The following is a 23,484-nucleotide window of genomic DNA, read 5'->3' on the forward strand; positions in this document are numbered from 1 at the left end:
GGATGAGGTCATCGTGGACCTGAATCTGAGTCCTGTTCGGGTCGAGAATCCGGACTCCCCAACTATCGACAGTAATGGAGCCGCAGACGATGATGAGGAAAGTAACCTTGATAGGAGAGCTTCGGTCTCTCTTGCCGGGAGTAGAGTAGTCAAGTTATTGGCTTCGGCGAGGATGTGTGGAACCCGATCTGAGAGGACCGGTGCTGAGGGACGCGAGACCCCCTGCAATCCTCTGAGATCTCCATAACGTGAAGGAGAGCTCTACCAAGGAACTCTCGAGATGATGCCACCCTCACAGCATAGCACGAGTGGCAATACATAACGAATGAGATACATCTTGATCCGGAGCGTGGGCTCGAAACCAAGATGTACCTAAAAATAACTCAGAGTCGCCATCCATGGATACGTCATGGAACCAAAACAAATGCTCTGCTTGCAACGGATAACCAGAGATACAAAAGGTCCATGCCTGGTTACTAATGGAGAAGGTCTGAAGAGCACCCCCAATTCGCCCTAGTGCGAACACTTGGTCTCTTATGCCATTTATTTACTAACTACGAAGAGTTTTAGGCAAAAATCATGTGAAATGGGAACACGCATCTCCGAGAAAATGCCTATCTAATCATGCATGTCTCAGAGATGAAAATAAGCACACACGAAAGAACCGAAATAAATGTCACCTAAGAATAGCTAGGTTACTAGTGACATGCATAATAGGTATCTAAGTTCTGGTGGACGAATACATGCATGCTACAGCTAAAGGTATAAGATCTGCACAAGATGAGAAATCTAAAACTAGCAGTTAATCATGAAATGAATTAAGAAATAGTAAATGAAATAAGGAATAAACAAAATGCCAGGCAAATAAAAGAATAATAAAATAAAAACCTACGGCGAACACATAGCACCTATCTACATTGGGGCGAATACATAGTGCCTAATGTAAAAACCTAACACATCCCATCCATAAAGCAGTAAATGACAGATAAAAAAAGCAGTAATGAAAACCTATGGCGAACACATAGCGCCTATCTACATTGGGGCGAATACATAGCGCCTAATATAAAATCCTAACACATCCCATCTAGAAAGCAGTAAATGACAGATAGAAAATGCAGTAATGAAGTAAAGCGCTACAGCTAAAAAGGTAAACCTACGCAATGAGCAAACATCAGTAGATGATAGTAAAGGATAATAATCAGTAACCTAATAAAGATAGAGAATTACAGCTAAGCATGTGAGAACTACAGCTAAGCAGGTAAGAGCTACAACTAAGCAAGTAGGTAAAACACTTAAGCAGGTAAATAGTATAGCTAAGCACGTAAGTAAGCAAGGAAATGAACACACGCTATCGTGATCCTATGCGAAATCATCATCAATATGCAAACACAAACCCTAATGTGCTAACAACATGACCCTAAGCCCGAGTCTTTAGATGATCTGATGTTCATCCAAAGAAGCCTACGTATCCCCGCCTCCACGAGAATCAAGGCAACGTAGTTCTTCGCACCTATTCTAAGCTATGATGCCTAAGACATCTAGACCTCTATCCTAGACTCGACCTAAAAGACCGGACTAGTTATTAAAGCTTCTTGTGCAATTATTTAACTTTCAGTGGATTGTGGATTTTAGGACACCCTATATGCCCTAATTAAATGCAGGTTAGCACTAAGCTAATGCAGGTGGTTCCTACAACCTATGTGTAACTAGGCTGTGTGCCCTAGAAAAAATAATGGGATCACTAACGTATCCAAGACCTAGTCATCAGTCGGCGATGTGAATCGCCAACTTACCGGACGGAGGCGCTCCTAGCTATGACAAACTCCTAACTCTAACACAAACACACAATAAGCACACAACAAATCAAGGACAAACACCTAACTTTAGAACAAACTCCGAACTCTAGAAAAAGAGCTTTTTGAAAACAAGATTTTAAAATTGTTTATTCAAAAAAAGATTTAAAATGTTATTTACAAAAGTTTGGCTGAACTTGGGATAAAGATCCCAAGCTGCACTACATACCTCGTGAAAGATGATCAAGCCAACGTAGTTCGAAAACGAACTTTTCGAACCACCACTAAAACCTTAAAAACTTTTTAAGAGTTTTCTTGACTTTTTTAAGTTTCTAGTTTTCAAATGTCTTTGAATGTTTTAAAATGTTCCAATGTTTTTGAGTTTTTCAAGTTCTGATGTTTTTAGTGTTTTGAAATTTTCAAGTGCTTTTATGTTTTAGGCGTCTAGAGTGAGTGTTAACACCCTTTCAGCTAAAGGAGATCCGATAGAAGAGCCTCTATACTCACCATATCATGGTAGGGTATAAAAGAGGGAGGCAGGATCCCTAAAGCCTAGGGGGGAAGAAAACAAATGGGGGAACTAAAATTCCGATACGAGAAAACAATCTCAAAGAGGTGATCAAAAGCTAACGAGACTTAGCCAGTCTCCAAAGGAGAGGATATCTAACCTATGGAGTAAAATCTCTAAACAAAAGACAGATGAAAAGCTTCTAACCCTACGGGCAGACTTCTAACCAATGACGCTAAAAAGGGTACTGACAAGACAAATGGTGTCTAACAACTCTAGAGATGGGCAAATAAATCAAAGACTCGACTCCTAAAAGGATGAGGGGGCTCTGACATGAGGCTAGGTAAGCCTCTTAAAGGGGAAACTCTCTAAATGAGACCAGGTTTATCTCCAAATAGAGGCTCTACAAATGAGGCAAGGCATGCCTCTCTGCAAAACCAAGGTAACCTTCCTAAGGTGGGCTCTAATCGACAAAGCGTGTCTCCAAAGGAGAATCACCTTAATGAGACATAGTGTGTCTCCTAGTGGGGGCTCTAGATGACTCTTTCATTGTCCTTGCAATGATAAATGGAACTAATATCTAAGGGTGTCTAAAAGACTGGGAAAGTCTCCTAAAAGAGAAGGGGAATGCTACTGGAACTTGGCAAGCTCCCTAAGAATGGTCTTGGGCTAACGCCTTCATCGCCAGCACAATCTCTTCCTTAGGACAAATAGAATGCTCCTTGGAATAATAGGCTCAAACATCGGGCTCTATGATTTGTACATCCTCTGGGTTATCCACCTTGATATCACATAAAGTGGGAAAATCACCTCGTCCAGAACTTAAAGACGGCTCTATTTTCACTTCTGTAACTTCGGATTTTGCAGAGCCGGGCACTTCAATTTGCTGGTATACTTGGGGTTGTGACTCCACCAAAGAATGTGGTTGATTTATTGAAGGAATTGATACCAGAGAAATTTCACTTTTGGGTTCACGGCAGGAGAGAGGATGCTTTATCTTAGTGCGCTTCACTGAGGATCGTATATCATCATTAGTGCCAACATTTTTCCACGATCCTTTTACTGAAATAGTTTCCAATGGAGGACGACTTTGTATCTTATGAGGTGATGCAATAAGATGACTAACAGGAACACAGACAAGACAATCTGTCAACTAACAATTCCTATGATACTCAAGCAGTGTCTTGGAATTAGAACAGCGAGGATACTGACAATGATCTACATTACATCCTTCCATATGTACCACCGACCCCTAAACTTTCATGCGATGAGGTTCTCGGCATTTTTCTACAGGATAAAACATCTACGAGCATGTTATAAGAAAAACTGCCACCTTCGTTGATCAAGAAGTTATCACTACCTGTATAAAATTTCTAGGCTCACAAGCCACCCTACTGTAAGCTTGGAGCACTACAGCACCTTTTGAAGCAAAGAGATGGGGTCTCTAACCTTCATCCTGCCCTATAATTCTTTCATGGAACTCCTCGACCTGGTGCTCAGTAGTGGGCGAGTCCGGCATATGGGACATCTCTTGAAGTGGAAGAGGATGTCATTGACCTTATTTTTGGTAAGAAAAAGGGGAGATAAAAGTACAAGCACAGGACATTTTGACACAATATCCACCTTTGACTGCCTCGAGCAAGATAGAATTCAATACAGGTTCTACATTTCTGAGCCCGAGACTAATGAAAATGACCAACATATTCATATATATCTCTTAAAGAATAAATACCATTAATCAATGTGACCGAACCCATGCTCCCCAAAACTGAAATTATAAAATCAGTATAAAGAAAAATGAATAGGGGCTGAGTTACAAACGGCATGGGCTGAACCTGTGCTGAAACAGGGGCAGCAACATGGACTAGTATTGTGCTTAAAACAGGGACAGGTTCGTGTGCATATTTTGTGCTAAAACAGGGACAGATTTGAATCCAAAATAGGGACAGATTTGTGGACAGAACTCGTGCCAAAAACAGGGACAGATTTGAATCCAAAATAGGGGCAGATTTGTGCCAAAACTGGGGCTGATTCATGGGTTAAACCTGTGCTCAAATGGGGGCTGATTCTTGGGTTGTAATGGAAGAGATAACCGAATAGGGATTTGTAAGAAGGAAAAAATGGACGACTGAGATGGGAATGGTGATTGATCTAGATTTTTACGAGACCATGGAGATGGCCAGTGAATGGAAATAGGGTCGAATAGGATGGGAAAGGGGTGTAGAAATGAATTGCAAACTCGCAGTGATGATGGATGTGCGAGTTTCAAGGCCTCCTTTTCTATTTTGTGTTGTGGGATTATCGAAACACTATGGTGGCTTTTAAAGAAAATTCTCAGGCCTAAAATACTATTATAAAAAATGTAATCGAGCCAAACAATTTGATGTCAGCATTACCACATTTTAATGCTTAAGGAATTGTACAGAGATGACTACACTCTTCGACAAACAAAAGAAAACAAGCTTAATCAGGCAATATCAAGGCATGCTTTTTTTTTAACATTATATGTCCAACCAACCTGGTGAAAAGGGAATATGCTTTTAAATCATTACCATCATGTTTACCATGCCTTGATAATCAGTATTAAAAGCACTTGACACCGACAACTATTTTTGAGATCCTTATCCATCAAGTCATCAACCACTGAACTTCCATAACAACAAATCTTCATTTCACTTCCTATAAAACAGTCAAGCCATACTCGAGAATATTCTGTTTCAAATTGTAAAACAACTAGAGAGAGAATTGGTTCAACACAAGTATTTTATCATGATTTGATTTCGACCATTTAAACACCTGTAGAACCGATTATTTTAAATCTTAAAAGACTTTCATTAACCATTTGCAGAAGGGAGCTGAAATGAAACCATGGAATCATCAAATTGCGATAAGCACTATCGCCTTCTGATGATTAAATGATCTCTGCTTGATTTTCTTTTCCGACTAATTCATTAAAACTCTTATTACCAGCTCCATATATGAAGGAAGAAAAGTATGACATTTCAACAAAAGAATATTACAGAAATCTGTGAGTTTCAGTTACTTATCCCTACATTCAATTTACTAATCCAAAATTTTTAACAACCAGCCCTTGATTTGGAAATAAAATAAAAAAATAAAAAAAATTGATTTGAATTCAGATGACTATGTAAGGCTACAGACATAAGGTATCTGAATTGACGAATTCACTTCAGGCTCAACCACAACACAGCACACGCATAATGCAAAAATTCACAACAAAAATTTGATCTGGATCCAAATTATAAGGCCTTATCAGCTTTCCATTTCAACATATCAACTGTCACGCACAATATGTATCCCTTCGAGAATCCAACACAATTTCGGACAGCAGAATTTTAAGAAAACAAGAAATTCTTGCGAAGGGGACAAATTAAGATATTTAAAGAATAAGCATAGACAATCCAAACCTCATCTCAAATTTTCAAGTGATTATAAAAGATATAATCAGCAAGCAGTATTAACCAGTTAACAAAACAAAATCCAATTGCTCAAAAGAATTAATGAGGAAACAGAGATGATTGAAATTTTTTAAGAGAAATGACCCAAAAGCATAACAAGCAATCACTTAAAAAGTAAAGAAAAAAAATCCATAAAAACTTACCTGAATTGATGCTCTCTACCCTTTTTTTTAGCTCCTGTAATCTTTTCTTATATCTCTCCTCTTCGAATCTCTCGTTCCTTTGCCAAAATTTTTTTTTTTTTTTTGGCCGACAATCTGAGGTTTCAAAGGAAAATGAAAGGTCGGAAATGGAGCTAGGGTCGAGCTCCGGTGGGAAATGGGATCGGAGAAGATGGATGGGGTTAGAGGTATAAGGGAAATGGGTATGGAAATGGGTTTGAGATGAATGGAGGGGGGGTGGCTAATGAAATAGAGTTGTGGGGGATGAAACGGTGGTGGTTGAAAAGGGGTTTGTAGTAATGAGAAGTGGAAGGATGCGGCTGTGAAGAGGGGGGTAGAAGAGAGGTAGCCGTCGAGCTTTGGTGGTCGGAAATGGCCGGCGAGATGATCGGAAAGGAGAATCCGAGACCTAAGTTTTGCAACTTTCCCCCTTCTCTCCTCGTTCTTTAAGTGGAGAAGAAAAACCCTTTGTGAATGAAAGTGGTGGAGGTAGGTGATGATGGCTGTGAGAGTGATTGATGGTGTAAGAATTGAGAGGGATGGACGGATTCCGGCATGGTACCATGCCAGAATCAATGGAGGTATGAGATAGAAGGTGGTTGGGTCGGAATGGGTGGGATGATCGGAAAAGAATGGGTTGAAGTTGGAAATTGCAGAGATGGTAAAGGGAAGGAAGAAGGCGGAGAAGAGGGTTCGGGTTGAGGAGATGATGGTGGTCGATTTGGGGGGGCCGGAGATGGTGGTCGGAGGTGGGGAAGAAGAAGAAGAGAAAAAAAAGATGCAGCCAGCATGGCTTGGCCGGATTCCGACCGGAAATAGGGTCGTAGAAGACAACCGGCCTCTCCCTCTCCCTCTCCCTCTCTCTCTCTGCTACTGTGCTCTCTCCTTCTCTAATTTTTAGAAGTCAAAAGCCCCTTAGAAAACCTCTTTCGATAGCATTATAAAGGAAATGATATATTCGATCCCCTCTTCTTCCCAGGACAGCCCCCTTAATATGCTTTTAAAAACACCCTATTGCACAAGGGTGGGCCCTGAGTAGGTGAAGAGATAAAAAGGAAAATGATATATTTGCTCCCCCAAACAACCCCTATGGAGTGCTGATCACTACCATTTCCCAAAACAAAGGTGGTCTTGGGTAGTAGCAAGGGGGGAAATATTATGAAAAATATCTCTTTCGAAATTTGATCTCAACCCTCCAAAGCCTCTTTATGTTCAATAGTGAGGATTGAAGGCTTTTTAACCACCAAGGAAGCTTATATTCCTTCCCAACTAATCCTAGTCCTAAACCACCACTGATCTAGATTAGGCTCTAATCATTACTTGGAAAGGAAGAAAAGAATCTTCCTTATTTACAAAACTGTCCGGCTCCCAGATAATGCACCCCCCAATTATGTAACACATTAATCTGTATGCCTGCATACCCTCCTGACAGCCCACCGCAGTAAACTTGAACAGGCTTTCCAGGCTCAAGCGCACCCCCTTTTCTGGCTAAGTTGCCGCCCTTATTCCTACACTACCCTACACTACAAACTTCAATCGTTCACTAGGCAAACCTTGACAGATTCAGATAAAATTTTATGAGGATCTAAATGAGACCCTAACCTACTCTAGGAACAAATTGGGGACGCTAAAACACTAATTTGACAGGATTTCTATCCTAAGTAAGCTTATTAGGGTTCGGTCAAAATGGGGTGTCTACAGGATGGAGGGCGGTATTAGAGAGGGTACCGTAGCCGCTCAGGTGAAAAACACCCTTGATGCATCTCGACGTAGTGATGTTCGAGATCGGTACTGTATTCCTGACCGATTTACTTTGAGAGCGGCTATAGAGGGGGATAGGGCGTGTAACAATAGCGTCGATTTGTGTATATACGAGGAGGCCATGAATGCCAGTTTTATGTTACCAATTAATTCCTTTATAGCCGTCGTGTTGAGATTCTATGGTCTGGCCCCCGCTCTGGCGCCGAACTCGTGGAGGACTATAGCCGGCTTTGTTTACCTTGTGCGGTTCCGTCTTCAAAGGAACCTGTCTGTGCCCCTTTTCAGAAGGTGCGCGCAACTAAAAAGCCATCGACTGGGAGGTTTGATTTATATTAGCCAACGAGCTGAGATGAGGATGATTACCGGTATTCCTACCTCCATTCATACTTGGAAGAGCAAGTTTTTCTACGCCAGCTGCGAGGAAGGATGGCCGGTCTCCACAAATTGGTCTTTTGTAAACACGAAGTCCATGAGTCGCAAACCGACTTTAGATGACGAGGATGAGGTCACTTTAGCAATGATCCGCGACGAGATCCGTCAGAACGGTCTTATTCACTGCTCGGACTTCTCCAGGGAGGAGATTTTGGTCGAGATCGGGATTAGTGCTGCTACCCGAACATGTAGGTGTCTTAGGCCGTTCTCGGATACTGCCCCTCCCCCCTTCTACGAACTTAGACTCATCAAATTCCAATGTGTGAATCCAAGGAGAAAAGATATCTCCATCTTCTTGACAAGATACTGGTTCTTACAGCATCTCTCCTGGGTAAGAAAGAGATTATGTGGAGAAGAATCTCGTCTGGGAAATCATTGATTTTGGCACACTGTAGACACCCCATTTTGACCGAACCCTAATAGAGTCGTTATGATAGAAACCCTATCAAACGAGTGTTTTAGTGTCCCCAATTTGTTCCTAGAATAGGTTACGGTCTCATTTAAGTCCCCATAAAATTTCGTCCGAATCCGTCTCGGTTTGCCTAGCAAATTGATGAGGTTTGTAGTGTAGTGTAGTGTAGGATTAAGAGTGGCGGATTTAGCCAGAAAATGGGGTGCGCTGGAACCTGGAAAACCAGTTCAAATTTTCAATAATGGGTTATCCAGGGAAATATAGGGGTATGCGGATTAGTGTGTAACATAATTAGGGGGTGTATTATCCTGAACCAGGGCAATTCCGCAAATAGAAAGATGCTTTTCTTGCCCTCCAAGTTACCATTAGGCCTTAAGCTAGGTTAGTGAAAGGCTTAGGACTAGATGGGTCCCACTTAGTGAAAGGCTTGGGGGATTTTCATTCTCCCCCTCACACAACTTCTCAAGTCTCTCGTCCCCCACCCATCCCTAACAAGGGTCCATAGAAATATTTTCATGGTTCTGTTACGTGCCTAATCCGCCGTAACACAAATAAACAAAAAGAAAATAAAAAAAGAGGGGAGAGAGGTTGATTCGAGGCAACCGGACCTCCTAACGACTCGATTCTAGAGGAGCCATGACTCTCCAAAACAAAGTTTCATTTGCTGCTGTAAAATTCTTCTTTTCTTATCATTTCATAGAATTGCTACTACATAAATAGCCAAAACTCTCCAAAACAAAGTTTCATTTGCAGCTGTCGATCATGCGCCATGGCTACGTCTTCAACGATTTTGGATTCGATGCGTGAAGATTTTAAGAAGATCAAAACACTTTGTTTTGGAATTGAAGGAATGACAACGACAATTTGTGGAAGGCTTGAACAAAATCGACATGGTGATCGAGAAGTCTTGCATGATGAAAAAGAAAAAGAGGAGAAAAGAAGGGAGAAAGAAAGAAGATAGAAGAAAAATCGAAGAAACCACAAAAGAAAGTCTGCGTTGATTTTCAGCGTCGTTGAGTTCGTTGTCGGAAAATCCGTCATTCCTCTCGACCCATCCAACACCAGCGTGATCCCCACAACCATCCGTGCATCAACATCCAACCATTCCAAAAAAATGAAACGAAGGAACTTTGATGAACGGTCCGATGAGAATAGTTTTAAAGTGGAGCCGTGTAAACTCTTGATGACAACATGTGTATTGATGACTAATTACAATACGAAGGGAGGAAGAAAGGGACGTAAGATCTCATTTTTCACCAACCAGTGCTTAATCTTCAACCTAGAGGACGAGGTTGATTACGAGGCGGGTGAAATGTTAGGTGCCTAGATGGGTCCCACTTAGTTGATTAATTAGATATTTTAGTGAATAAGAGCAGATATGATATATTTAGTATTTATGTTAGATTAGGATATGATAATCTTTATTTGGTTATTTCCGTTTTTATCATAAGATCTTTCTAGATTTTTCTATGTTTATCTTTAAGTGCTTTATATAAGAACATATTACTGCTAATGGAAAGCAATGAAGAAATCTACATTAGAAATTGTGTCTTTTTGCACAAAGGAGGATTGATCCTTCCCTCGAAGTGGATCAAGAGGTTGATTTTCCCTCTAAGAAGATCAAATAACGTTATGGACCGATTAGGGTTCGTAACAACAACATAAGAAAATACACATAACATTCCTTCCTCCTTACAAACGACCTTGTCCTCAACGTCAAATTATTGGAGAAAAACTTATCCCACCAGGGTCCCAAATCTTAATGGTCGCGATCATTTGAACCTCGCCTCCAAAATCCATTGTGATCAAAGTTGGGATGAAATACGATTTTTCATCGTAAGTAACATGTGTATCAGACATAAACAGGGGGGCAAAAATAATAATAATAAAAAAAAAACAAGATATATGACTTCTTTTTCTTTTTTTTTAACCCGAAAATTGAACAGCTCCGGGGTGGACCGCCAACCGCCAACCGCCAACCGCCAAGAATATATAAAAAGAGTCAGTCAATACAAAGGAGGCAGAGCCAACTAGCCTGGAGGATTACAAATAGAAAATGCTAGCAACCAAATAACCAAAATTGGGCTAGGGGGGAGGGGCGAAAAAGCAGCCCGAGGCACCAAATTACAGGGAGCACAAATCCTAGTGGATTCTTCTGCATACCTTGGTGGAAGGTCTGATGTTAGGGAGGCCGGCAGCATCACATCTAGCAGCCCCTCTGGAATGGCGAGGCAAATTTGCCTAGGAGGAGTAGAAGAGGTTGTTCTTGGAGGAGCATCCAAAGTTGGCAAGGGAGTCAGCTACAGAATTGTCTTCTCGACATTGGTGTTGGCAGCTAGGGGAGAGGATAGCAAGAAGATCTTGAATCTCTTTCCAGAGGTATTGGATGGCCCAGGGGATTTGGCCTTTGCTGAGGATGAGATCAATTAAAACTTTACTGTCCGATTCAACTATTATCTTGGGCACTTTAAATGCCGAGCAGCATCTAACCCCATCCAAGAGAGCACGAGATTCGGCCACCATGTTGGATCCGATCTCGTAGTATAGGGAAAATGCGAGGATGATTTTTGCATTATGGTCTCTAATTACTCCTCCACCCCCGGATTCACCCTGGTTGCCTTTTGAAGCTCCGTCGATGTTAAGCTTAAAAAAGCCTTTTGGAGGTCTTTTCCAAAGAATCCATTTATCTTTCTGCGAGCAGGGAGGGTTCGATGGAATCTCAATTTGGGAAAGAGAGAGTTCTTGTAGCAGATTGGGAGCTTTAGGGAAGCCATCACAGAAGCGCAAGCTTTTGATTCCTTCAATAATAAGATAGATAATCTTACTTGGATCATTGTGCTTACCTTCCATTTTCCGGGAACATCGTTCTTTCCAAATTTTCAAGGATATGAAAGAAGCTGAGATGCCGAAGAGAAATGAACAGAAAGATTTCCTTTCAGCGGCAGCCGCCCACCACGTGAGGATTCTAGCAAAGATCCCTAGGGAATGAATCAAGGTGATATTCCAAAGGCTAGCTAATGCTGACCAGATACTACGGGCTAGGTCTCCATCGACGAATAGGTGATTAAGAGTTTCTTCCTTGCTGGACGAGCAGCAGGAGCATTTGGAGGGGAGCTGGACATGGCGAGATTTGATTCTATCGTCTGTAGGGAGGGCCCTTTGGAAGAGTTTCCATAGGAAGCAACTGATTTTGGGCGATAGGTGTTCCCAGACTGGGCTGGCCCAGACTTGAGGTTGAGCTTTAGATCTGAACAGGTTCCAGGCTGAGTTTGTGTTAAAAGAGCCAGACAGGGCAGGGCACCAGATCAATTTGTCATCTGATTGGGAGAGAGACGGCTTGGAATTGATCAATGCTTGGAGGATAGAAGGAGGGAGGTGGTCACATAGCATCAGCAGGTTCCAGTGCCCAGAAGGGAGGATCAAATCTTTAATGGAGACGTTGAGATCGATGGATTCTTTGTGAAGAGCAAAGGTATGTAAAGGGGCGCTGCCAATCCAGAGGTCAGTCCAGAAAGCGATGGAACCTTGTCCAACCACCCACCTGGCATTAGCAATCCAATTTTCTCTGACAGAAAGAATTTCCCTCCACATTTTAGAGCAACCTTGGGCAGGTTTTATAAGGTTTAGGTGATGGTTGCTGCAGTAGATGGATCGCATTAAAGAGCTCCAAAGGGAGGAATTGGCGTGGAGATGGTGAAGAGCCTTGAGTCTGACTGCTGAACATAGATCTGCCATGGACTTGGTGGCTAAGCCGCCATCAGCTTTAGGCTTAGAAATGCGGTGCCAGGAGACCCAGTGAGTTTTAGGCCCATAGTCACCACTGCCCCACCAGAAGTCTGACATAATTCTGTCGATTTTATGCTGGATAGTTTTAGGAGGAGTGATGGCAGACATGAGGAAGATAGGAGAACTGGATAGAACATGGTTGATGAGAACAAGTCTGCCAGCTTGAGAGAGTAACTTACCCTTCCATCCTTCAATTTTGGATCTAATTTTTCTAATTAGATCGTCGAAGAAGCAAGTTTTCATCCGGCCGGCATAAAGTGGGACACCAAGGTAGGTGATGGGAGGGGTTTTGTTGGAAAAACCAGTAGAATTGGCTATGATCCTCTTCCTGCTGAGAGAGGTCTTCGCTGAAACTGCCAAGCAGCTCTTTGATTTATTGATTTTTTGCCCCGAAAATCAGCTCATATGATGAAAGAAAGGACATGATACACTTTAGGCTAGATTTGCTCCCGTTCGAAAAGATAATCGTGTCGTCAGCGAAGAGACAATGGGTGATGGGGATACATCCTCTCATTCTAAGGAAGTAGGATGATCCACCTTCTCTGAATAGGGCGGCCAGGCCTCTACTGAGAACTTCTTCCGCTAGAATGAAGAGGCAGGGGGAGAGGGGGTCTCCTTGACGGAGGCCACGAGAGGATTGAAAGAACCCGTGAGGCTCTCCATTTAAAACTATTGAAAACCAGCTTCTATGGGTGCATTGCATGATCAAATTCCTCCATTCCAAGGAGAAGCCAGACCTTTCTAGCACATCCAGCAAGAATTGCCAGTTTAATCTGTCGAATGCTTTTGCCATGTCTATTTTGAGGATCACATTGCCTCCTCTGACCTTGTTGAGACCGACAATCATCTCCTGGGCGATGGCAATATTGTCGGAGATGAACCTGCCTTTAACGAAAGCGCCTTGCTCTTGGGAGATAATTTTAGGCAAGACCTTTGCAAGCCTAGAGACCATGACCTTCGAAAGACTTTTGTAGCAGAAATTGCACAGGCTGATGGGTCTGAATTCAGAGAATGTGAGAGGGTTTTCATTTTTGGGAATCAAAGCTAGGAATGTGGAAGAGTAGTGCCTGGAAAGGTTACTACCTTCGAAGAAGGCAATTGCAGCTAGAAGGAGGTCAGATTTGATCAAGTCCCAACAAGAAGAGTAGAAGATACCTCCGAACCCATCTGGCCCAGGGGCGCTTTCCAGTGGGCTGCTGAATATGGCTTCTTTGATTTCCTCCTCCGATGGGGCTGCTAGAAGCATTTGATTGTCTGCAGGAGAAATCAACTTAGGGATGAGATTTAGAAGGCCGTGGTGAGTCCTTTTCCCCTCCTCAGCTAATGCTTTTTCAAAGTAGGTGGAAGCCAAGTCTTTGATCATGCTGTTGTTTGTGATCCAGTTCCCGTTGTGTCTTATTTTGGTGACCCCTCCCAGGTTCCTTTGATGGTGCATTGCAGCATGGAAGTATTTATTGTTTCTGCCTCCTTCTTTTAACCACTTCTCCTTGGTTTTCTGTCTAAGGAAAAGATATATGACTTCTTAAATGAAAGTACTTGATAGTTGATACAATGGCTTTACATATAAAAAAAGTAGATGGAAAGTAAAAGTCTCTGCTTTATTCCTTTTTCTGCGCAAGTGGGGATATAAATACATATATTTAGAGTCTAAAATGGAGTTCTTATTCAAAAAAAAAAATTGCAGAAATGGCGGCAATCCTAGCACATCCAAACTCGGTTTGATTGTGGCCCACCAGAAATCTAGATATTTAACTAGTTATTATTTAAAGAAGTTATTGCTATTTTTGGCAGCGGGTAGACCGTTAGATTTGCCACGCATCAGAATTTGGTATGGGAGGTATAGTGCACGCTGCCGTGCGTGGCATCGCTTACCCTTTAAAAAATTAAAATGGGTACATAGAAAGTCACTTTTATGATCAACTATAAAAGGCAACTTTTTGGGTCCTACAAGACGTACTGTACCGACAACACTCTAAACCGTCCATTTGATGGGCCCAAAAAAAAAATCATTTCCGTGGGACGATCCCAACTCTCTGATCTATAAAGGAACTGCATATTATGGAAACCTCTATAGATCGGAGTATTTTTTGTTCATTTTGCAGGTGCAGAGATGTTTTTATCAAGTGAAAGACTGCACCAAAAGGCTCAAAAACTACGAACAGGAACTCCCCTTTTCCCCCTAGGATCTTAGCAAATTATGATGGTCATATGTTTGTTGTCAAGTTCTGAGGCTCCGTCGTTTTACTGTAATTGGGTGTAATGGTGCAAGATAAAACCTAACTAGTATTAGCAAAAAACCTGCACACGATTGATCATTCACATGTACTAAAATACACTATTTCACCCCAGTTCTTCCTCATTTGCATGATCAGATCCATTGGTCTAGAATGATAACCCATAGGTCAGGTCAAATCCCTTATGCTCCGTTTGGTTGCCAGTAAAAATTTTGTCCTAGGAAATTTTTAGTAAATTTTTCGTCCCATCCCATGTTTGGTTGCCTTTTATCACTAGAATTTTTTTAATCCCACTCTTGTAATGATTGCTTCTGTGGTGACATGGACTCCTTCTCCCATCTTTTTCTTTCACACGGAATGATGTCCTCTCTCTTTCTCTCTCTTCCCTCTCTCTCCTCCCTTCCCATATTTGGTAATGACACCCCTAAATTTTGGCGGGAATTTTAGTAATTGTAGGAAGAAAAAAAAAATCTAGCAAATCCCGTTGACTTCACTGTTTGGATTAAAAGCTCCCTGGGATAAAATTTTTACTGGCAACCAACACTTCTATCTGATGATCTTAAGCGCTTGATCCATCGGCGTCGTTTATGGTTACACCAAGAAAAGCCTTACCATAATTTTTGTAGTCATTTATCTTACGCATGGGATGCCCATTAGGATGGGATCAAGACCATGTGGATCACTCACATGATGTTTTACAAGATCAGTGGTCTTGTAGAACATAGTTTCGAAACTCTCCCACATCGTAGTCTACTCACCTGACTCGACTCCCATTACCTTCACTGGAATCGCTACATCAGTCCTACATTTTGCCCTACAAAGTCAATTAAAACTCCTTTGACCCTCCTAACTTATGTCAGCATCAACCGAGTACTCAGTCACATCAACCAAGTACTCGATTGCGCTGCACTGAATTGAATAGAATTTGCTTTGGCCATGTTTTGATCAGCATCTGCGTTTTTGAAACTTTGAGCATGGCAATTTTTCTCTCTTTTCATTTTTGTGATCCATTTCTTTACAATCCTTCTTTTCATGGTCATCCACGATCTAGGGTTTTATGCTTTGGACCTTGGATTTGGTTCATCTCCTGTGCTAACCACTGGATTTTGGATTGTTACTGCATTTTTTAATGAAATTCCCCTTGGAATAAGCATTTTTCTTCCTACCATATGGCTCTATGATGTGGTCATAATACATGTGGCCTGCTTGGATGTTGTAGACAGTAAGGGAGCTACGAGAATCAGTCTTTAAGGTATCCTATGGGTTGAGCAATGGTGTGCATGTATTGCTGAAGTTAGATATGATTATTGACAAGTGATGGTTACATCATTTATGTTAGTCAGAATATTTCTTTGATTTTTTTTACATAGATGATCGTGTATGCCCAAAATCACAGCCGTGCCGTCGCATATTGTCGTAACTTTCCTATAGCCAACTATCACTTACTGCAGACAGTAATTACCTGTTTGGGTGGGTTCTTCAAGTAGTATTTATCTAATCCCCTATTTCATTTTTCTAGTGTTTAACATATCAGCGATAGGTTTGAATGTTGGCGTTGCATCTAGAAAATCATTTCAGCTTTGTGCATGTGCTTTTCTACAAAGTCACATGACTTGCTTTCTTGAGTGGATGTTTTAGTTCATGTCTTTTGGTCAAGGAGATTTAAGCACATAACTCTAAACTCTAATGCTGTCACAAGTTTTCACTTGGCACAGGATCCCATTTCGATCTAAAGTAACTTCTAATCCGTGCATCGCACTAGTGTGTGTGTGTGTCTATGTATACATTTTCTAGCTAAAGCAGGTACTTATCTTAGACATTATCAGCAATGGCTATACTTAGAAGGGTCTCTGAGGGTGATTGCCAAATCATAAGGTGTGGGGCCTAGTATTTTACACCCATGGATAGCATGGGACCAAAATACTAGTAAACTCTAAAGCTGACACTAGTTTTTACTAGACACATGATCCCTTTTCGATCTAAAATAACCCACTAGTGTGTATTTTATAGCTAAAAGTACATATGTATTATCACAGACATTATCGGCAATGGCTATATTTAGAAGGGTCTCTGAGGGTGAATGCGTAATCATAAGGTTTAAATGTTTGAGATAATAGTAGGAGGGGGAAAAAAACAAGGTATGGTGATCACATCATATTCTTGGTATTCATCTCAAGCATAGTAAAATAATCCTCTGAATAATATAAAATTCTTGAAAAAAAAAAAAAAATTTCTGATACCCAGTAATTCTATGAACCGATCAGGTTCGGGTTGTGCCTGGCCCAAGTTTCCGTCCTTGGAGGCACACTTGGGTTACCAAGATTTTCCCCGAGAGATTTTTCCATCCTCGGAGGCACAAGGGAGCTACCACGCCCCGGGTCGAACTCACCCCTAAAAAGCTAGCTGTTGAGGGGAGGATGCCCAAGTCCTTATAAGCCCATCCACATCACCTCACTTTTTCCGATGTTGAATCTTTGCTTTTGCGTGGAACCCCAACAATTGTCCTGCATCTGGATCTGTTGTGGACAAGAAAATAGTCTAGGTTGTCTTTGAGCCAGCATCACTCTTAAAGCCAGCTACATCTTCTCCCCTTGCATCAGGTCTGAATAGAATTTTTGTGCGATGAGCGGCACCTACAAGTTCCTTAGATGAATTGATTATATGAACTGTTAGTGAAGTATTAATAGCTCGTGGGTTGTAAAAGAAGTTAGATCTGGACCTGAACGTGATATGCTAGAATTGGGATGGGTATTCATTAATAATAAATGACCAGTCCTAATCAGTGTAGGAGAGCGAAAATCATGCCTTTAAATCATTTGCTTGAAGTACTGAATGGAATTAGAGCTTGCCTGCTAGTCAGATATGGACTGGTTCATATCCCTGGTTTCTAGCTCTCAGTTCAGCAGAAATTTTGCGATTCCTGCATATAGAAATTTCCCTTAAGCCGATTATAAGTTGGTTGGAATGTCCTACAAATCTCCGAGCTTACAATTGTTACTCAAACTAAGAGACTCTTGGCTGTTGGCTTGAGAGTAGACCCTATGAAATGGATTTAAACCTTTGGTCTTTGGTGAAGGTTTTTTTTTTTTTTTTTTAATATTGTTGTTGAGAGTTGTCAAATTCAGAATCCTTGTCACTGTATTTCAACTGAGATGAGAAAAATTTCTTCACCGTTCAGTCACGTACAGTTAATGGTTTCCAGTTATAGAATCCTTGCTATGGGGACTCTTTTCTAAGATATACCTTTACATGCTAAACTCCACACACAATTGATCCCACCAAAAACTGAGAGCGTCCTATTTGAGGCTTTGTGGACATCACATTGGTCTTTTGTTTTTATCAACTGTTAATAAGATTGTTGTAACCAAAACAACATCTATGTTTTTGCTATTGATAAAGGTCTTTGGAAGTTAGTGAAAAAAAAGGAGTAAGGCTTTCATCTGTTTTCAAATGTGCATGAAAAGGACATGGAAACAGTCATGGCATATGGCAGAATTCTGCCATGAGGATGTGGTGATTGCCCACTGAAATTCAAGGGATATCATTGTTGTTTTCCCCTCTTAACAAATGCAAGCCACTCAACTGGAATGGAGAATCCCAACCTTGCTTATGAAAAGTATCATCCAGCCAGTTATTAGAATTCACAAGTGCAGGAATTTAAGTTCAACATCACCCTTTACACTGTCTTAACGAATAGCAGTTAAGAGAGCGGCAACAGCAATATTAGTGCTCATTCATTATTCTTTAAGACAAATCATTTCAGTGATCTTATCGAGAGTCTATAGTTCCATTTTTTATGATTGGTTTGGGACTGTCCATTTGTTGAAATTCTTGGCTTATACTATTCAAATTGAATGTTAAACATGTCACCCATTATGTCCACCTGTTCAATTCAGGCTCTATTAATTCTTGGTTTTAAGGATGGCATTGTCTTTCATGAGTATTAATCTTCTTGTAGCTTACTTTCACTTGAGGGTATTATTGGGAACAACTACTCTTTTATGCCAAATTGATCTTGGAAGGATCAGTTTTGATCTCCAAGTTATAACTAGAAAGAGGAATTTTACCTCTATTGCCATTGTGGCCTTCATACCTATGCGATTGACTGGCTTGGATATGAAGTCACAGAACCTTGAAATTCAACTAACAGGAAGGAGTTGCATGGATGATCAAAGTTGCAGAACCTTGGACTACTCACCTTAAGCATCAGCCTTGAAGTGGAGAACATGCAGAACTTCCCAAGCCACTTGGTTTATATTGAAACTCGTGTTTGCAAATTTAAGACCCAACCCACTTCCTTTTTTGACACAACCTGTGGGGCTGCACTTTCTGCCAATTAGACCACCTTATTGCTGGCTAATACATTTTCATTTTACTTGTTAACTCCTACGACACCTAATCAACACTTCCGCGACCATTTAATGTCTTTAGTTTTAAAAAACATATTAGAAGAATCAGTATATATAATTAATTCCTCCATATAAACAGTAATTAACAATAATTCCCAAACTACGGACATTTATATGTAACCCAAAAGCTAAAAATGGCTTCCAAAAGTTTTAACTGCTTTCTCATCAGGGATCTCAACCAAGGAAGCAGGATTCTTCCCTGTGAGCCTTCGATTCCCGCTTCGATTCCCGTTTCGATTCCCGCTCTGGCAACCTTGATCTCAACAAAGAACTCTCACGCAAAAGCCACTTTGTACAAACCATCTAAGCACACTCGGAAAACAAACCAAAAAGGCGCATTCTCATTGTTGGTCTCTCCATCTGTGGCACCCTTGATCTCCGTATCATTTACCTTTTGGAAATGAGCACTTTCAGTTATATTTCTTCCATCTATCTTATGTTTTTTTTTGAAATGGCAATAATAATATATAGCAAATTAAGGAGGCCGAGATGGACCACCCATATCTACAATAGGAAGCAAGAAAGAAACAGGAACAAAGAAAAAAAACAAAATACAGAGAAAACCCCTTTTCAGGGAGGAAGGTGGTCGAACCACAGAATAGAACCACCGGAGACACCACGCTTAGCTAGCGCATCCGCCTTATCATTTGCCGATCTTCTAACATGTTGAAAGCCGATAGCGGACCCTGCAGTTAAGTACTCAATCTCATAAAAAATGGAAAGAAATCTCCACGAAGGAGCCACCCCACCTTTCAGCCAACGAATCACATTTAACGAATCTCCCTCAACAATGGTTTGATCCATCAACCTTCTATTAATATTCAAAATGCCAAAATGTGCCGCCCTCACTCCGCATCTGAGGAATCAGACACACCAATAGAGCCGTAGTATGCCCACATAACATCCCCCTTATCATTGTGACAAACCCCTCCCACTCCTGCCGGACCCGGATTGCCGGAACTCGCACCATCGAAATTAACCTTATCCATCTATCTTATGTTATTTCTTAGCCGGTCCAATTACTCGAGCCATTAGATGCAGAAAACAATTCCTTAACTAATGCCGAGGTGGTTAAATTAATTGATGTAATGGGGGAAAAAAAAACTACTGAATGGAATAACAGTGCAGGCACAGTATGTGTCCCAACTTGGATTTATCTAAACAGTCTATTTCAATGGGTTCGAATGGATCTCTTATGGTCCAGAAATTACTTCAATAATGCTGGGTAAAGTCCAATAATGTCTATCGGTCCAAAAGCAATGGTTCATGTTCAATGGCGATAAGAAATTCAGATCAGCACTTTTGGCCATCCATTTTAAGGAGGGACGCCTCATCCACCGGCATAGCATGTGTGGGGCCATCGTTCTTGAGTGGTGCGCCCATTTTGCAGCTTGGGTTGGGGCACACCGTTTTACAGCTATGCATAGTACGGGCACGGAATAGTGGTGCTTTCGAATGATTAATGCATGCATCTTTCCTTTTACAACTAACAAATATGCATTGTTTTAGCATGATTTTCATGTATAAAGGTTTCTATCCGTTCTGATTTTCCTTTGATGGAGTTGAGAAAACAAAGAATCATCGGTGAAATCCTCACAATTGAGACATTGGAGATATTAAAAAGAGATAGAGTATCTCAACAACTAACGACACGAATAGAAATTTTGGGATTTTGATTTTTAAAAATAATTTGTTTTTTTTCGAAGACCAAATGGAAGTGAAAATGACTAATTACCCATGTTTTCAAACTAATGGCATAGCTTACTGCTACCAAGTCAAGCATTTGCTGATAAGCTGCTTCAATTTCCTAATTTTCAATGTCCCAGTGATGTCTGCTCTTTTATTTATCAGCTTATTTATCAGCCAGAAGAGTAGTGTCCCGGTTTGTAAAATAATAGAAAATTATGGAAAGACACTATTCTAATCTAATTTTACTTGCCTAATCTAACCCAACCAACCAATATAGCCTAATCAAATCAAATCTTCTAAGCTCAGAATATTTGATCTTGATTTTATTTCATTCTCTAATACGGTTAGCATTGATTAGGGTTAACTTGCAACAATAAGGTTTTAAATGACCAAAATACAAAGAAATTAATACAGAAATGTCTCTTATCTCCACGCAATGGCTGCCTCTGTCGTCTTTAGCATGGTTTTAAATTTCGACTGAAATCCGAAATTTCAGATTTCAGTGGGAACCGAAACCGAAATTTGGCGAAATTTCAAATTTCGCCCTTTACCAAATTTCGGTTCCAAATTTTGAGAGAATGCCATTTTAATTTTTTTTTTAAAAAGTGTTACAAAATTTCGGTAATTCTGTCCGGAATTTCGAAGTGGAATACCAAATTCGGCCAGAAATTTCGGATTTCGGTGGGGTCCGAAATCGGTACTGAAACGGAAATTTAAAACCTTGGTCTTTAGATAGGGTTGCAACTTGGGTTGGGCCACATCAACGACCCGAAAATAACCTAGGGTTTAGAAATCATGGGTCTTGGGTTCGGTAGGGTTTTAGGTTGAAAATCGGACTCGATCTTGGGTCGGGTAGGGTTTAAAGAAAAAAAAACCCAAACCCAAACCCGACCCCAACTCTATAGTTGTACTATGAATTTCTTAAGGATCTCTTAAATATCATGACCAATTATTTTCTAATATATTGATATAATTGTTTTTATTAGGCTGATCTTGTTTGTTATGTGGAAAATTAATTTTTTTTCTTAAATTTATACACATTATGATATAAATCTAGAGATTTTTGGCGTGAAAATTTGTTTTTTTCCTACCATTTTTGAAATTAGTCATTATCCTACGCTAAATAGTAAAAACCCAACCCCACCCGAACCATCCCGGGAAACTATCTTTGGTAGGGTTGGTTTTATGACTCTGGGTTTTCTTTAAGAAACCCCAACCCGATCTGACCCAAGATAATTTCCAGCGTAGGGTACGGTTCTAGAAAACCCAACCCGAGTTGCAACCCTATTTGTAGATGGACCACCGTACAAAAAACTTTTCACGTGAGCCATTTGAGTGATAAACCCAACTTTGGGGGCCAAAATTCGCCCCAAGTCGAATACTTATTTAAAATCAAGTCAGGCTGCAATGAATAGAGAGTTTACACCAAATTCAACATCAAGCAATCCAAAGAAAAGGCAGTCCTTACTGGTTTATATAGTTAATGTGGCTAGCTGGCTCACGCCTGGGGATGAGTCTTGTGATAAGCCCTCAGTTTCAGAAGACTTTTAACACCTGCCCATCCTTAATTTTGATCATAGCTTTCTTAGAAATTTTAGAAGTAATGAAGGAATAATAATAGCCACAAACAACAGCGAATAGCACATGAGATTGGGCGAGCAGATACCCATGTCTATTCTCTTTGCATTTGTTTCTTTATAAATAATTTATTGCTTTTTTTTTTCTCTATAGAACGTGTACGGAATGTATGTGGAAAGTTAACTGGACACGTCAACAGACTAAAATACATTCATCGTCGTCTGCAGACAGGTTTTATTCTCGTTCTTCTTTTTATTTAGGAATTTTTATCCTCTATCTTGTTTTATTTATCCTCTGAATTGTTTCCTTTCTCCGTAGGTTCAATGGATAGTGCACGGAACAACTTGCAGGGGGGAATATCCGACTTGGAGGCTACGCTTCAACAGTTACAGGATCAACTCCAAGCAGGTCTATTTCTCCTCTTTCTAAATATTCATTACAGGAGGGACTGGATCAAACTTCTAAGCCAAGGTGGTCATCCAAGGTTAATTTACTAGAGTGGTTAACCACACTAGGGGATGTTTCAGTGGGGCTATCCACACTTGGATATGCTTCCAGTGTGGTTATCCACACTTGTTCAAACAAGGAACTCTTTTTGTTTGTGTATGACAGTTCCTTTTTTTTTTTATTACAGTATTTAAGTTCTCTTTGGTTCCTTGTTTGCTTGTAGGAGGAGGATAAAATGCACAGCGAGACAAGACGATGGATATGTGTGGTCTCTTTGGTTCCTTGTTTTCTTGTTTGTGTATGACACTACGGTCTGACATGTGTGTAGTTCTATAGTATTCTTTTGAAAATTCTCTGTTTTCTCCTGGATGATGTCAGTTTTGATATCTTGTTTTTCATGTTGGTTTGACTCGTATTGTTGAGGATGCATGGTTTTTGTTGTGTTTTTAGCTCTATGTTGTTGAGAATTCATGATTATTTCTAGATATACAGATCTCATGTTGTTGAGAATACATGGTTTGTGTTGTTTTGTAATGTTTGTAGTAGCTATACATGCCTTAATGTGGGTGTTGACCGATTTCGAATTTCGGTCGAAATTTAAAACCATAGTTAAGATCAGCCTTCTGGAACCTTGTTCACAATGGTGTTCGATATAGGGGATGGACTATTCTAGCTTGATTGAACTATTCTACTCATATCTCAGGATTCTCAGATGAACTATATATGCATATTTTGTCAAACAAAGAGACAATCCAACCACTAAGGGCCTGTTTGTTTTAGATTATGACAACCGAT

At 40.6% G+C, this 23,484-nt stretch overlaps 1 long non-coding RNA gene across 1 annotated transcript; it reads left to right on the forward strand.

Moving 5' to 3' along the window:
- The first annotated feature begins 21,524 nt into the window (after positions 1-21,524).
- Positions 21,525-23,201, forward strand: LOC143845825 (uncharacterized). Its single transcript, XR_013234539.1, has 3 exons — positions 21,525-22,473; positions 22,561-22,650; positions 22,913-23,201. It is a non-coding gene; the product is annotated as an uncharacterized LOC143845825 (long non-coding RNA).
- The last annotated feature ends 283 nt before the right edge of the window (positions 23,202-23,484 follow it).

Source organism: Tasmannia lanceolata, unplaced genomic scaffold (genome assembly GCF_043159265.1).
Source record: "Tasmannia lanceolata isolate RefF3 unplaced genomic scaffold, GAP_Taslan_0.1 ptg000015l, whole genome shotgun sequence".
Lineage (NCBI taxonomy): Eukaryota > Viridiplantae > Streptophyta > Magnoliopsida > Canellales > Winteraceae > Tasmannia > Tasmannia lanceolata.